At 32.3% G+C, this 15,904-nt stretch overlaps 1 long non-coding RNA gene across 1 annotated transcript; it reads left to right on the top strand.

The window, feature by feature from the left end:
- The first annotated feature begins 201 nt into the window (after nt 1-201).
- Nucleotides 202-9,521, top strand: LOC127736807 (uncharacterized). The gene is made up of 2 exons (XR_007999186.1): nt 202-270; nt 8,636-9,521. It is a non-coding gene; the product is annotated as an uncharacterized LOC127736807 (long non-coding RNA).
- Nucleotides 9,522-15,904: the final 6,383 nt, after the last annotated feature.

A 15,904-nucleotide genomic window follows, 5' to 3' on the forward strand; every position in this document is an offset into this window, starting at 1 on the left:
CTGCATAGTTTTCTGTCAGACTGTGTCTTAATATCAATATAATAAAACTAGCTTACAAAAAACTTCATGAAACAGTAATTTAGATTATCATTTGTAATCAAAGTTCTTTGTATTGATTAACTTGCAAATACGATATTCAATCAAATTAAGATATAAGTATAGCAAACTTTAATGAAGTCTCTTTTTTCAGACAAGAAACGATTTCACCTTTTTTGTCAAGGAGTAACCATGGTTTTTTTATATCCAATTTATGACAAGCTTAAAGAGGAGGTAAGAGTTGGAAATCAGCATACTGCTATAGCTTATTAACATTTGAATATGACTTAATAATTATGCAATTGATAACGTAGATAATTAGTTATTTGTACAGTTGATGTTATCAATGTGCTTGAGATATTTCCATCATCGTGTGATTACATTTTGTTAATTGAATCATCGTGTTAATACATGTTTTTTTCTAAATCAAACATCGTGTGAATTCATTTGTAATTTTCACCACCGAGTGAATACATATATGAAACAAAAACATCCACCTTGATAGTATATAATCCGTTATTTATTTCTTTTTATATTCTGACATTAAATCTAATACTTTAGAATTAATTCTGGTTAGAAACAAGCAACTTAAAACTGCATTGATATCAACATTCTTTTCCTGATGGTTTGAAATCTTATTTAACGTAATTGATTATTGTTTAATTTTCAGTAATAAATCACAATGATGTTTGTATTGGTTTTTTATTGGTTTAAAAAAATGAATATTCAATCTGTTTTCATAGAAGTACATGTAACACGTTTGATAGATACCCTGCCACGTACGGTATGAGTTTTTGTTACTTGCTTTTCGTATTTTTTTATCTGATGATTTAAGCCGTTTTCAACTGAATGTTTATAGTTTATAATATGTTGTGCTGTTGCACCACTGCCCCAGGTTATGGGATGAATGGGCATCCGCAAACATGTTTAACCCCGCCACATTTTGTATGTGCCTGTCCCAATTCATGATCATGTTATAAGGTGCAATACCACCATTGATTTTCCCCTTTTAGTCTTTGTTAAATTTGCACTTTAAAAAAAATGTGCAGAATTTATCTTTGTTTCAAATAAAGAAATACTTGGCATGAATAAAGTTTTATCCTGTCCAGTACTGTCACATAACATTTTATTGCATATAAGAAAATAACCATCACTGGAATGTAACCAATCAAATTTTCCCCCTTTTTTACCTGTGTACAAGCTTTAGTAACCATGTAACCTCAAGTTTCCAAAATATTCTATAGAAACCCCAAATAAAAAAAGGTGTTTTGAAATACCATCGATATATGTTGATGACCCAGAAATGTTTTACTGCAATGAAATGTAGGATCAATTACTACAACTGTCAAATTCAAGGGAATATTTTTTTTCGACCTATTTTCGTATGCAACCGGATGTGACGTACTATGCTTTGGTGGTATTACACCTAAAGAAGACTTTTTTGTTAAATAAACTGAATGTGACTTTTTCCCCTTGTAATATTGTTTTTTTTTAGCATTTCTGTCTAGTTTGTCATACTCAGTTCAATAGTTTGAGAAAAATCTAGTATAATGTAAGACGACATCTACAGCGATTCGAGCAAAACTTCTTCGAAAAATCCAAACCAAGCCGCATCATAATAGAATATAGTGTGGACCAATAACTGATCAAATATTTATCTCATCTGCCTACACACAGTTGAATATGATACAAAAGATGACTTTAGGATGATAAGTACTACTAATGGACCTTTTTGTCTTCCTTATAAGGTCTCTTTTGGTCCATTTATACCTCTCATTTCCTCAAAATTTCTACTTTTTGGGCCAATAAATAAAAAATTTAGGGTAACTTTCACTCATTTATGATAGAAATGTTATAATAAATGATAAATTGAAGTAAACAAGCTCAATGAACTATCCGTATAAAAGTTTACCGTCTCCAAGGAGGTTTTAATAAGTCCTTACATAAAACTTAAATTTAAGCCGCGTTCCAGAGAGGGACGTAAAAAGCTTCTCTTTTGGTGAATAATTTGTTTTTACTGCTTTAAAAATAATTTTATTTACTTAAAACTATATATATATATATATTCATTAAAGTATTTCTTAGGAAAAAAATTCTAGTATAGCAGAATATAAGAAATAAGGAGAAAAAGCTCCCCAGAACTCTAAGTATGGCTTGTTCTGTCAACTAATATTCATGGTAAAGTCCTATTTCAAGGAAATTTTCTAATAATGTGTTTTGGAGACTCAATCCACTCAGAATATTTCATTATTTGTAATATTTCACTTAAAAAGCAAGAAAATTTAACACATGAGAGTACTCACATGGTCAAAGGTGCATGTACAGCTTCCCATATTAGGTGTAATACCACCATTGATTTCCCCTTTTAGTCTTTGTTAAATTTGCACTTTTCAAAAAATTGTGCAGAATTTATCTTTGTTTCAAATAAAGAAATACTTGGCATGAGTAAAGTTTTATCCTGTCCAGTACTATAGAAACATTTCATTGCATAAAAGACAATAACCATCACTAGAAGTTAATCAATCAAATGTTCCCCCTTTTTTAACTTGTGTACAAGCTTTAGTAACCATGTAACCTCAAGTTTCCAAAATATACTATAGAAACCTCAAATAAAAACAATAGGTGCTTTGAAATACCCAAGATATATGTTTATGACCAAGAAATGTTTTACTGCAATGAAATGTAGGATCAATTACCTGCAACTGTCAAATTCAAGAGAATATTTTTTCGACCTATTTTCGTATGCAACCGGATGTGACGTACTATGATTTGGTGGTATTACATCTATAAGGTGACCTATTGTTGTTAACTTCTTTGTTATTTGGTCACTTGTGGAGAGATGTCTCATTGTCAATCCTACCGCTTCTTCTTATTTTAATATCTATTAAATTTTCTCAAATGTGTTTTTATTAACTTAAAATATTTTCCATCTTGACAAATTGAACTTCATCATCTAGGCCAGTATTGCCCTTATCGAACTTAGTTCTTTGCATTTTTAAGATTATAAAAATACGTTTAGATATACGTCAGTACAAAGTTCGATTTTCTGGGTCAATTTCAGACTTTTTTAGCCATACTCCTCTTTTTATGAGAATTCCCGATGAAGGTAAATCCAGAAAAAAATCTTTGGACAATTTTAATGTATTAGGCAAATAGCGCAGGCGTCCACAAACTAAATACTCAAGGGTTATTTTCATTTCTAAGTTCAAGGGGAAGAAAAAAAAGGAAATAGAAAACACAATTATATAAATGACATTTCAAATATCATGACCACAAGGGGAAAAAAGACAACCATCGTGTATTAACTCATTTTGAAGTGAATCGGTCGTTTTGATCTAAACAGCTCTTACAATACTGAAAAATAAACTATTAAGTCATGTTCAGTTGTTCAGCTAACTTTCTGACTAACTTGTATCCACTGCGATTAATTTCGTACTATTCAGGCAACTCACTTGAAGTCAATTAAAATCTTTTCAGAATTTTAATTGATGTGTATTATTTACCGGTATAAAACAGGAACATGCTGAACAATCTCGAAATGTACTGAACAATGCTTAATTGACTGCGAGGAAAAGTCTGAATATTACCGAAAGTATAACATTAAAATGACCCTTTTTTTAAGTCTTACTAGTGGACAGACAACCACTACATTTAAAGTCAACGAAAATAACAATTGTTCTCATCGAGGATGATCCACAATTGATTCGGAAGGCTGCGTATTTTTAAACTATGGTTATTGCATGCTCTTATATTATCTTTCATATAATATATGCAGTTCAAATTCTATTTTTGTCATACTTTCCGAGACTTAGTGTCCCTAACCCTAATCTTTACCCTAAAACAACGCCACCTCGTAAGCACTTATGTCTTAGAAGTCATGCACAATATACATCATTGTCTAAAACCTTTGACTTATTAACTAAAATATATCATTCATAACTCCTACATATTATATATTATAGATTTAAACTAATTCAATTTTCTCAATTGTTGTTTTCAATTCTCTCCAATTAAACGCTTAGTCGCTGTACTTATCGATATCTAAATGTCTTTAAAAAAATCGAAACGTTCAATTATAAACATGTATCAAAAGCACATCTGTTTGTTTTTGAATCCTTAATATTTATTTCAATTGTATCATATCATTTGTAAATATTTAATATTGTTAAAACTAAACATGTGTCAGAGTTTTCCCCCTTTTCAGATGTATTCCATTATATCCACAGATTTGTAATTGCTGGAAAAAAAAAAACAAAGACGATATGATCACTTCAATGTGTAAATTGATGTTAATGTAATTTGCGCGGTTTTCTTGATTTTATTTTTAGGGTCAATTCGTACCAATGGTGAATTGCCTCATAATGAAGGATTGATTGATTGTATTTCGCATAAAGTCAAATAATATTTTTTCATATATGTACAGAATTGTTAAGTCCGGAGTAAATATTGGGGAAATTAAGACTGCTACTGGTACATGAGGGTTTATTGGATAGTGACAGATATTGTGATTTGCAGAAGGCAACCTACGGACACCTCAAAGAGTTGTCGTAAGGGTACTTTAAGTACAGATAGCATGGCACTGTATCTAGACGAGGCATCGGAATTAATGTCCTCAGCCAGACTTTTATTGTATTCATCCTGCACCGCAGGTAGAACGTCTCTATTTGGTTTTACCGGCGGGCAAAAGAAGAATAACGTGGACATATGTCTATGTCAACAGCGGAGAGTCCGTTAACGAATTAGATTATTTTCTGTATACTCTTATCTTCAACGTATACTTGGGAGATTCCTCTAAACCAATATATATAAATATATAAATGGTGTCGTAGATTAGTCTTTATAGGAAAAAAAACATAGAAAGATCATTAGTGTATTGTACAAATTCTTACATTTTCAAAATTCTCTTTTCTTTTTAAATCTGTAACTGAAGTTGTTTACACTTTTTATATACTTCTAATTATACAATAAGGCATGGAATTATGTGGTCTTAATGGTATATACATATATATATGCGACATTTGTTTATGATAAAGACAAAGTATGGAAATCCACAGTGAACCCACCGATCATTATTATTTTTCCCATAGAGATACATGGATTTAAATAAATCTTCTGCTTTTAGAATCCCGCCGATTATTATCAATTCTAAAACCTTCGGCTTTTAAAAATGAAGACCCCACCGATTATTCTTAACGTCAAAATCTTCGGCTTTTAAAAATTCACCACCGATTATTTTTAATGTCAAAATCTTCTGTTTTTAAAAATTCACCGCCGATTATTTTCAATGTCGAAATCTTCGGCTTTTAAAAATTCAACGCCGATTATTATATTATAAAATCTTCGGTTTTTAATCAAATGGCCGCCGATTTTTTTCAATTATAAAATCTTCGGCTTTTAAAAGTCTGACCCCCACCGATTATTATCAATTGTAAAATCTTCGGCTTTTAATCAAGAGCCCTCAGATTATTTTCAATAATAAAATCTTCAGCTTGTAATCGAGAGCCCACCGATTATTATCAATAGTAAAATCTTCGACTTTTATAAACCAAACCAAAAATAATCTCCGGGACCTACATATTATGATTGTTAATCTGCGGGGGAAAAATGCAAAGACTTACATCAAATGCAGACGTGGAACAGAGAAATACATTCGAAACTCTCTAGATTTGCATAGTCTGGTTCATTTCACCAAGAAAGGTTGAGATAGGTAGGTGTTATTGTTGAAAAGACTACTGAAAACCTTAAGCATGCAAGCACATGCAGACTATATAGTATGTATGTATGTATGTATATATTTAAGAGTGTGCGTAAGCGTCTGTATAATCTTTAAGCCCCCGTGACAAAATAGGGGGGTACTAAAAGAGGGACGAAAGATACCAAAGGGACAGTCAAACTCATAGATCGAAAACAAACTGACAACGCCATGGCCAAAAATAAAAAGACAAACAGACAAATAATAGTACAGATGACACAACATAGAAAACTAAAGACTAAGCAACACGAGCCCCACCAAAAACTTGGGGTAATCTCAGGTGCTCCGGAAGGGTAAGCAGATCCTGCTCCACATGTGGCACCCGTCGTGTTGCTTATGTTATTACAATCCGGTAAATAATTTACCCCTGTTCGTCCGTCTGTTCGTCCGTAAGATGCATTGTTTGTCCAGCTATCTCCTCCTACAGTTAAATCATCATATATATTGTTGAGGGTACCCAAGTTGCACTTATTTTGACAGTTTGTTCACCTACGTTTGTTTATGATCCAAACAAAAGTTCCTATTCTGTGTTTATTTTGTAGATGTTTCATTATTCACTATATGGTTCCACCAATTTAGTTTTGAATCTTTACTGAATCATAAAAAATTAGGTTTGAATATATTTCCAAACGGTCCATGATTCTGAAATATGGAGTACCCAAATTGCATCCATGCTTACATTTGCAGCCTTAAAAACCAAATTACAGATAATTTTTTTTATATTTTCAAATATTCAGAACAACTGGACATTAATCTATGTTTACTATTCGTTTTTTAAGGAATGGAGGCTTGTAACATATTGTATTTGCTCATTTTTAAAAGATGACCTTTTGGTGGACATCGCACCGCGACGCTTCTGTATATTTTACCTTATACAGTTATACTTTTGATGTATATTGTGAACATTTTGTGCATATTTAAATATATATACTTATGTTGAAAGACGTACACAATGTCAAATAATGAAAATACAAATTGTTTCGTCCCTAAGAAAAAGTAAGATTTCTACTTCTACTTTTACTAAATAGGCACAATTTGGACACTCGGTGCAATTTGGGTACTGTGACGTTATATATATATATATATATATGAGTGTGTGTGCAATAGATTGGGCGTCTGTATCGACAAAATAGGCCAGGGATATTTATTTACCCGAGTTCGTCTGTAAGATACATACTCAATCGTAACGTTCGTCCGCCTATCTCTTACAGTTTGGGAGGTATAACTTTATCATTTTGTTGGATGCTCATACACATAATGCAGGTGTGCATGGTCACATTTTGTCATGGGGGCTTAAATATTATACGGCTGCTTATGCACACACTTACATATATACATACATACAAATACACATACTATATAGTCTGCATGTGCTTACGTGTATAAGGTTTTCAGTTGTCTTTTCAACAATAACACCTATCTATCTCAACCTTTCTTGGTGTAATGAACCAGAATATGCAAATCTAGATAGCTTCGAATGTATTTCTCTGTTCCGCGTCTGCATTTGATGTAAGTCTTTGCATTTTTATATTTCCCCGCAGATTATAACAGTCATAATATTCGGGTCCCGGAGATTATTTTTGGTTTGGTTTATAAAGGACTATAAAAGCCGAAGATTTTACTACTGATAATAATCGGTGGGCTTTTGATTTAAAGCCGAAGATTTTATTATTGAAAATATTCTGCGGCGGGGGGTCAAACTTTTAAAAGCCAAATATTTTATATTCGAAAATATACGGCGGCCATTTGATTTAAAGCCGAAGATTTTTATAATATAATAATCGGCGGTGATTTTTTAAAAGCCGAAGATTTCGACATTGAAAATAATCGGCGGCAAATTTCTAAAAGCCGAAGATTTTGACATAAAAAATTATCGGCGGGGTCTTTATTTTTAAAAGCCGGAGATTTTAGAATTGATAATAATCGGCGGGATTCTAAAAGCCGAAGATTTTAGAATTGATAATAATCGGCGGGATTCTAAAAGCCGAAGATTTATTTAAATCCATGTATTTCGAAGGGAAAAATAATAATGATCGGTGGGTTCACTGTAGCTTTCCATAACAAAGATACTATACAATTTTTAGTATTTTTTTTTATTAAAGCTTTCATTTTGGATTTGTCCTTATTTTCACCAATTTCATTTATTTTCAATCTAATACCAATAATATATGAACCACGACATTTGAAATTGACTAGACACCATTGACGTATAAGCTGGAGGGCCATCTCTGTGTCCCCTCTCAATTTTTGACAATTTGATGTACTGCCAAAAAATATCAAAACTTATTTAGAAAGCATACTATTGAGTATTAGACTATCAAAGATTTGTTTCTGTTTTTCACGCTCAGAATGCATCCCCAACTCTCTTTTGTAGTCTACGCCTACGCTACTGCAAAGTATGGTACTACTAGGCATGTATGCATTCAAAAAGAGGGCATGCACAAAATGAAAATCATCACGGATGTAAAAAAATACTACTTTCCTTACCTAAGCTTATCATAAAATCTTTTGCAGTTTATGTTTAATTATAAAAATTCCCTAGTGTTAATGTAAAGATGATAAAATGAGGGAAAGTTTCTATTTGCCATCACCATGTCATGATTAATATAATAAATGCATTTATGACATGTTGACCTCATACACGACCATAATTGTATATATTATAAGATATAAAATGAAACGGCATTGATGCAAATGTATTTTCTTTTTCGTGTTAGTGTTTGTATTTTATACAATTCATCTGACGAAGTTATTACATAATATATGGACTTACAATAATGTGCTGTTCTTTTAATACCAAGCATTTTTGTATATGAGGTTCAATTTCAATATTTTGATATTTTTTAGGACATTAAAAAACCATTTGAAATAGAATTAGACAAAACAGGGAAATATATATTGGTTGGAGATAAGATGAGTTCAGAGGCAGCAAAAAAAGGCTTACTATCTGATCTTGGAAAAAGATTTGGAAAAACAGAAATAGAAATTGATACAATTGAACCAGCAAATTTATTAAAAGCAATAGAGGATGGAGGCAGTGGTATCAATTTAATGTTTTGTTTTTCAGTAACGCCTAAAGATCCACTGATACCAGAAATCAAGGAAAAACACTCCCAAAAAATCAAGCAGACAAACATAGTACTTATCAAGAAATACAAAGATAAGAGGGCAGATATTCGAGAACGAATAGAACAGTTGAAAGCAAATACTTCACTTAAGACAACTTCTGTATTGACTTACTCAAATTACATTAACCCGTTACCATATTTATCCATTTTGGCCACTCTAGGAACATATATAAAGGGCAAAGTAAAAATAGCAAAATCAATAAAATAGTAATACTAGATTACATCATTGAAAAGAATTAGACAGTTCCGGAAATCTCAAAAAAATATGTCATAGAAATGTTCTAGGATAGAACTGTTAGGACAAATCATACGATAGAGCTGTTTGAATTAGTTCCAAGGTACAAATGTCTTAATCTTTTCAATGATAGAACTGCTAGAATCTCTTCTAGGGTGAATCAATTATGAATGTCTTAAATAAGAGCAACTCTCTGGATGTGAATTCAAACAGATTCAGTAATGTGTAGCTGGCTTACGGATGTTTGTCATATTTTCGCTGAACAAGATTAACAAGTAAAATAGTTACAGTCTTGAATATATGTTAGTTGTATATTTTTCAATGTCTATAATCATTTTCTACAAAAAAAATAAATAAGCTTATTTTTGTATGTAGTGTTATGATTAAGCATTTTATAACTATACCTCATTGATGTGCCTATAACAGAAGCCTGTTCTACAATAGCGGTCGTTGGTTCGTGTCTGTCACATTTGTATTTCTGTAATTGTTTTGTCATAAATAAGGCCGTCAGTATTCTCGTTTGAATTGTTTTACATTGTTTGCTTGACGGGACCTTTTATAACCAACTATATGGTATGTGTTTATCTCATTGTAGAAAACCGTAGTGTGGCCTATAATTCCTTACTATCACTTCATTTCAACTCTGGCGGATAGTTGTTTTTATTAGCAATCAAACCACATCCCCTCATTGTTATATCATAATATGTTTGTAATAAGCATACACATACCAACTTTATAAAGAGAATTATTCAGGTCAAAGATCACTTGTTCAGTGTTTAGATTACACAGTGACCACATTATTTTCTCGCGAGTATCTTTATACATGAGTTATCCTAACATTTTATAACAGTATATAATGATACAAATGTGATCTGAACACATTATGTAATAACATCAGGTTATAAAATGAATTAAATTAAAAAAATAAGATATGAACAATAACAATAATTGATTAAAATAAAAAGGACACTCGTAAATATGTTATTCTTTTTTGTTTAAAATTGAATTGGTCGATGAAAATTGATGACATTAAGTCAGCAGTCATCTTCACAAGCGAATTAAGATCGAACATATCTTATTTGCTAAATAGATACATTTCTAGTGAATCCATCTAGTTAAAACGTTCATTCGTGGGGGCAAAAACAATGTCAATATTAAGCATTTTAAAATATTGTCAACAACAAATTTCTCTGGACAATTAATCAATGTGACGCATTTATTCATTAACACGAGTTGAAATTGAAGAATGTGATATTCAAACTCCAGATTGTTCTTTTTCTGTATTAGTTTATCACCGATGGTTTAAGGGAGCCAACATCAAATTCAGACAATTCCATGCATTCATAACAACGAAGACAAAACAACATTACAATAGAGTAGTTTTTTTTTTTATCAAATATGCATACATTTATTTTAAAACAATGTTTAAGGGTCTTTTCCCTCTGAAACATGATTGATTGATTTATTGGTTTGTTGGCTGTTCGACTTATTAAATACATGGAAAAAGTTCTCTTTGAACAAGCGAAAAAAATAATGATGAGATTTTGGACCTCCTATTAAACACATGGGACAGAAACATGCATGCATAATTTATTGATTGATTGCTTGGTTGGTTGGTTGGTTGATTAAAATTTTGCATGACACTCTATCTATATGCGAGGGATCGAACTTAACGTCCATATTCTGACCGAACGTGGCTGCGTAAGTATTTATCCCACACAGCCAAACGGGTTGCTTGGATTCTTATTGTTTTTTTATTGATTGAAGGATTGATTGATTGATATAATGTTTGGTTGACTGATCGACTAATTAAACACATGTGATAAAGTCTATTGGACCATGGAAAATAGAACCAAACGAGATACTGGACCCCGTATGAAACACATAGGATCGAAACATATATGTATGGATGCATGCATGCATCATTGATTGATTGATTGATTGATTGATTGCTTGCTTGATCGGGTGATGGTTTTGTTAATTGGTGGTTTGTTCGGTTGGTTGAAGTTGGTGAAGTCACGTGATACTCGAATATATATGTCTGCGTATTTATTCTTGTTTAGGGGAGACCGTTTAACAGACCATATGTGACCTGATAAGAGTAACACGATAACCATTGATGTTTTATTTATAGGTAATTGATGTATGATCATGCATGCTTTTTTCCCACACCAATTTACGGGAGCACAAATTTGTGTTTTAAAGACCAAACTGCATATTTTTTGTGCGCATCAGCAAACGCAACTTGATTATGACATAAACCCTCTATGACGTTGTTTCAAGTTCCGGAGAAGCAGCAGATTAGAACTGGGATTGTCGCCGCAAAACGTTAGTAAAAAAATTAAACAAAAATTAACACAAACTGAAACTACCAATAGCTTTGACATTGAGCGTTAAACTACAAAGTTGTTTTTACGTGTGTACATGAGTAACGTTTAATTCAGACTACCGCTAAATGTAGGCCGATATAAAAATAGTTCAAGAAGTTTCGATCTATACAAGATATGAAAATAAGGAGATTAGGTATAATTGCCAATGACACAAATATCCACCAAAGTTAGCACCACTTTTTATTTATGTTTATTAATGGGTTGAGTATTGTAACTGATACCCGTAAAATATTTTCCGATCTTGTAATAAAGTTCAATCTTATTTATACTGCTAAATTGGGAAAAAAAAGATGCAGTGTATTTTGTCATTTTTTTCGATTAAAAATTTCTGAAGTGAAAAACGATAAAGATATTTTTCTTTTGCTCTTTTTGAAGCTTAAGGCAAAATTGTAAGAAATCAATGCTTGAATCCAAATTTGAATCTACATTAAATGTTTGTGAAACTAAGCTGTTGTTATAATAACTAAATAAAAAAAATATTTGCTCCAGAATAAAATCAAACATTATGCTATTTTACCTTCAAGAAGTTACCATGACATGGAAACATTGAAAACAAACTGGATTTTCATTGCCCGCAATTGTTTACGTTGTGATTTTTGTTTACCTCTTTACTGTTTTGAGAAATACTCTATATTTTTCAACGGAAAATATTACTAACAGTTCAAATGAAAGTTGTTTTATTTTAAAGTAGACGTGTTTTGTAGCTTATTTGTATTTTGTATTTACTCTCAATGTATTCAAGAAAAGAGTAATAACCGAGATCGTATTTTATAATACCAAGCCACATACTTGTAATATTTAAGAATTAAATACTTGATTATATCTATCATTTCAAGTTCCTTCGATTATAAATATTTAGAAATAATGAATCCACCTAGATAAAACAGATTGTATAAGCCCGTCTTAGTCGGATCGTTATTGGTATTAGACGTAGTTCGTCATTGTTTTAGTCAGTCTGTCAACACTACAGTGGCAAAGGAATAGAATGAAGAATGAGTTGAGGCAATTTTCTAAAGTGACGTACAAAAAAACACAAATATAATGTAATATAATAATGTAAACTTAGGCCAGAGAAAACAGTTATGGCTTAGTGCATTTCTTTTAGACAAAAAAAGGCAAAATTGCAAAATCGATCCTGTTCTATCCAAAAAAAAAAGTTTTTTACAGTGCAGTGTACTGCTTTTTTGACAAGTTATGTCAAAATTATAGAATAATCTATCGGCTCTAACTCAAAATATAGACAATTTTAGATTAAGGAGGTCAGTAATTCAGTTTGACTGCTCCAGGCACACTAATTTTTTACCTCTTCAAACTGGACCAAATCACTACTTAACCACAAAATTCATGCCAAAAATTTTTCTTACATGTAATTGCATCCCCCTTTTTACTATTTTATGCATAACATTTGAAGAACAAAATCGAAGTTATACACTGTCAACACAAAGGACGATCATTCAAAGGACGACAACTGTGTCCCGGACCAAAAGTCTTATAGTCTAGAATTAAGTAAGTGTTGTCTTTCATTTTTATTTTTTATTTCAAAATTTTGTCAAACAGGTCGGGGATAAAAACACATTTTCTTTTTTAAAAGTGCAGAAGAAGATGATTTCAATAGCCCCTCAAAAATTTCAAAACGCTCCAAAATTGATGAAACTTTACAACAATGTCAATAGACATCTGTAGATGCACTCTTTGACTCCGGATTTTCTAAATAAATGCCGCTCGCCTGGCAATGGGTGAAGGGTGCCATCCGCTATTGCTTGCAATGGCAAATTTAGTTATGGCACCCTCAACGGAGATGGGGTGACATACTGTTATTCTACGTTTCTTTTTATGGCACTCTCAACGGAGTTGGGGTGACGTATTGTTATTCTATGATTGTTTTTTTTCCTTAATCTTCTTCCACACATTTTGTCCACGCAAGTTCTTAGAATTGAATGGACCAATGTTGATAGAACTATACAATTATGTGCACTAGCATGTGAAGTTGTGCACCTGGGGCAAGTTTAACATTGACCCTATGGAAAACGCATAAAATCAGCATTTTCTTAAAGAGTATTTCACCAAAGTCCATGAAACTGTACTGATATATAACATGAAATGTGGCAATAAGATGTCTGCTTTTAGAATTTTGGAATTATCCACTGTAACCATGGATGCAGCAAAAATATCCAAAATTTCAAAAAAATTTAAAATGCTGCAAACTGGATGAAACTTTGTAGAAATGGTAACTGGCATGGGCAGCGTTGCATTTGGAAGTTGGAATTTTCAAAATGGTGGCCGTAACCATGGAAACAGCAAAAATGTCAAAATTTTCAAAATGCTCCAAACTTAATGAAAATTTATAAAAATGATAATTTGCATGTGTAGATACGCTCTTTGACTTTGGAAGTTTCAAAATGGCTTCCGTTATCCTGGCAATAGGGGGACGAGGGTGCCATCCGTTATTGCTAGCAATTGACCTTATGGGAAAACATATTAAAGGAGCAGTTTCTTAAAGAATATAAGATAAAACCCAATGAAACTTCAATCATGTGTAACATGTCATCAGACAGTGTGGCATGTGTCTTTGGAATTTTGGAATTAATCACTGTTACCATGGAAACAGCAAAAATTTAAAAAAAATAAAAATGCTTTTAATTTAATTAAACTTAATATAAATGTTTACTGGCAAGTTTAAATGAGACTTCCCACTTTGGAATTTCCAAAATGGCCGCCGTTGCCATGGAAACATCAAAAATGTGAAAATTTTCAAAAAGCTCTCAATGTTCTGAAAATATGCAGAAAGGTGTATAGCAATGCATATATGTGCATCCACCGTTTACAATTTTCGAAATGGCTGCCGCTAAGTGGCAATGGGGTGACATCCGCTATTGCTTGCAATAGCAATTCTAGTTATGGCACCCTCAACGGAGTTGGGGTGACATATTGTTATTCTACGTTTCTTTTTATATTTTTTATTATTATTATTTTTCTTCCACACTTTTTGTCCACTCTGGAACTCGGAATTGAATAGACCCAAGGTGATGGAACTATACAATGATGTTAACCACGATGTAAATTTGCAATTGGGGGTTCGCACTTTCAAGATGGCCGCCGTTACCATGGAAACAGCAGAATGTCCAAAAAACTAAAATGCTCAAAAATGATTGAAACTTCACACAAATATTGACTGGCATATACAGAAATGGTTTTTGACTTTAGAATTTCCAAAATGGCCACCGTTACTGTGGAAACAGCAAAAATGTCCACAATTTCAAAATCCTTTAAACTTAATGAAATTTTACAAAAACGATAATGTGCATGTGTAGATACGGTCTTTGACTTTGGAATTTTTAAAATGGTTGCCGCTCACCTGGCAATGGGGCAAGGGTGCCATCCGTTATTGCTAGCAATTACAAATCTACTTATTATTATTTTTCTTCAACACATTTTGTCCGCGCGATTTCTCGAAATCCAATGAACCAATGTTGATGGAACTCTATTGTATTGAGGACCCCCATGTGAAGTTGTGCATCGAAGCATGGAATGGTTCAAGATGGCTGTCGTTACCATGGAAACGGAACAAATGTGAAAAAATCCAGTTTTTGGTTTCGTTGAACTGTTTGGATATGCTTAAACTCAGAATCATTATAGTTTAATACAATGTAGGTGCCAAGTATATACTGGTGTTGGATGATTTTGGCAATCATTGGAACTACTATGTTGCCATGGAAAATACACCAAAAATTTCAAAAATATCAAATGTTCCAAACTTAATGAAACTTCACAGTAACGATGAGCAACATTGGAAGATGTGACAATTGGAGTTGGAATTTCCAAAATTGCTGTTGTTACCATGGAAACAATGCAAAAAGGTCAAAATGTTACAAAAACTTCAGGGTTTGGTGAATAATTTCGGTATGCTTTTACTTAAAATCATCAAATTTTTAAACAATATAGTTGTCCATTATATTCAGGTTTTAAATGATTTTGACAATCATTGGAAATACTTTGTTACCATGGATACAGGAGCAAAAATTTCAAAATTTTCAGAATGCTTCAAACTTAATGAAACTTCTTAATAATGTTGACTGTCATGTGTGGAAACGGCAATTAGCGTTAGAATTTCCAATATGGCTGCCGTTACTTTGGAAACAAGGCAAAAAAAAAGGAAAAATTATGCGTAAAATTTGTAAATCCGCTAAATGTATTAAAAAATAACAGAGAGATGTATAGACATCAGTATATATGTGCAGTCACTGTTTAAAATTTTTAAACTAGCTGCAATCTAGTGGCAATAGGGGAAGGGTGCCATCCGCTATTGCTTGCAATAGCAAATCTAGTTTTTCTTATTATTTTTCTTGCACAAATTTTGTCCGCG

Source organism: Mytilus californianus, unplaced genomic scaffold (genome assembly GCF_021869535.1).
Source record: "Mytilus californianus isolate M0D057914Y unplaced genomic scaffold, xbMytCali1.0.p SCAF_37, whole genome shotgun sequence".
NCBI classification, from domain to species: Eukaryota; Metazoa; Mollusca; class Bivalvia; order Mytilida; family Mytilidae; genus Mytilus; species Mytilus californianus.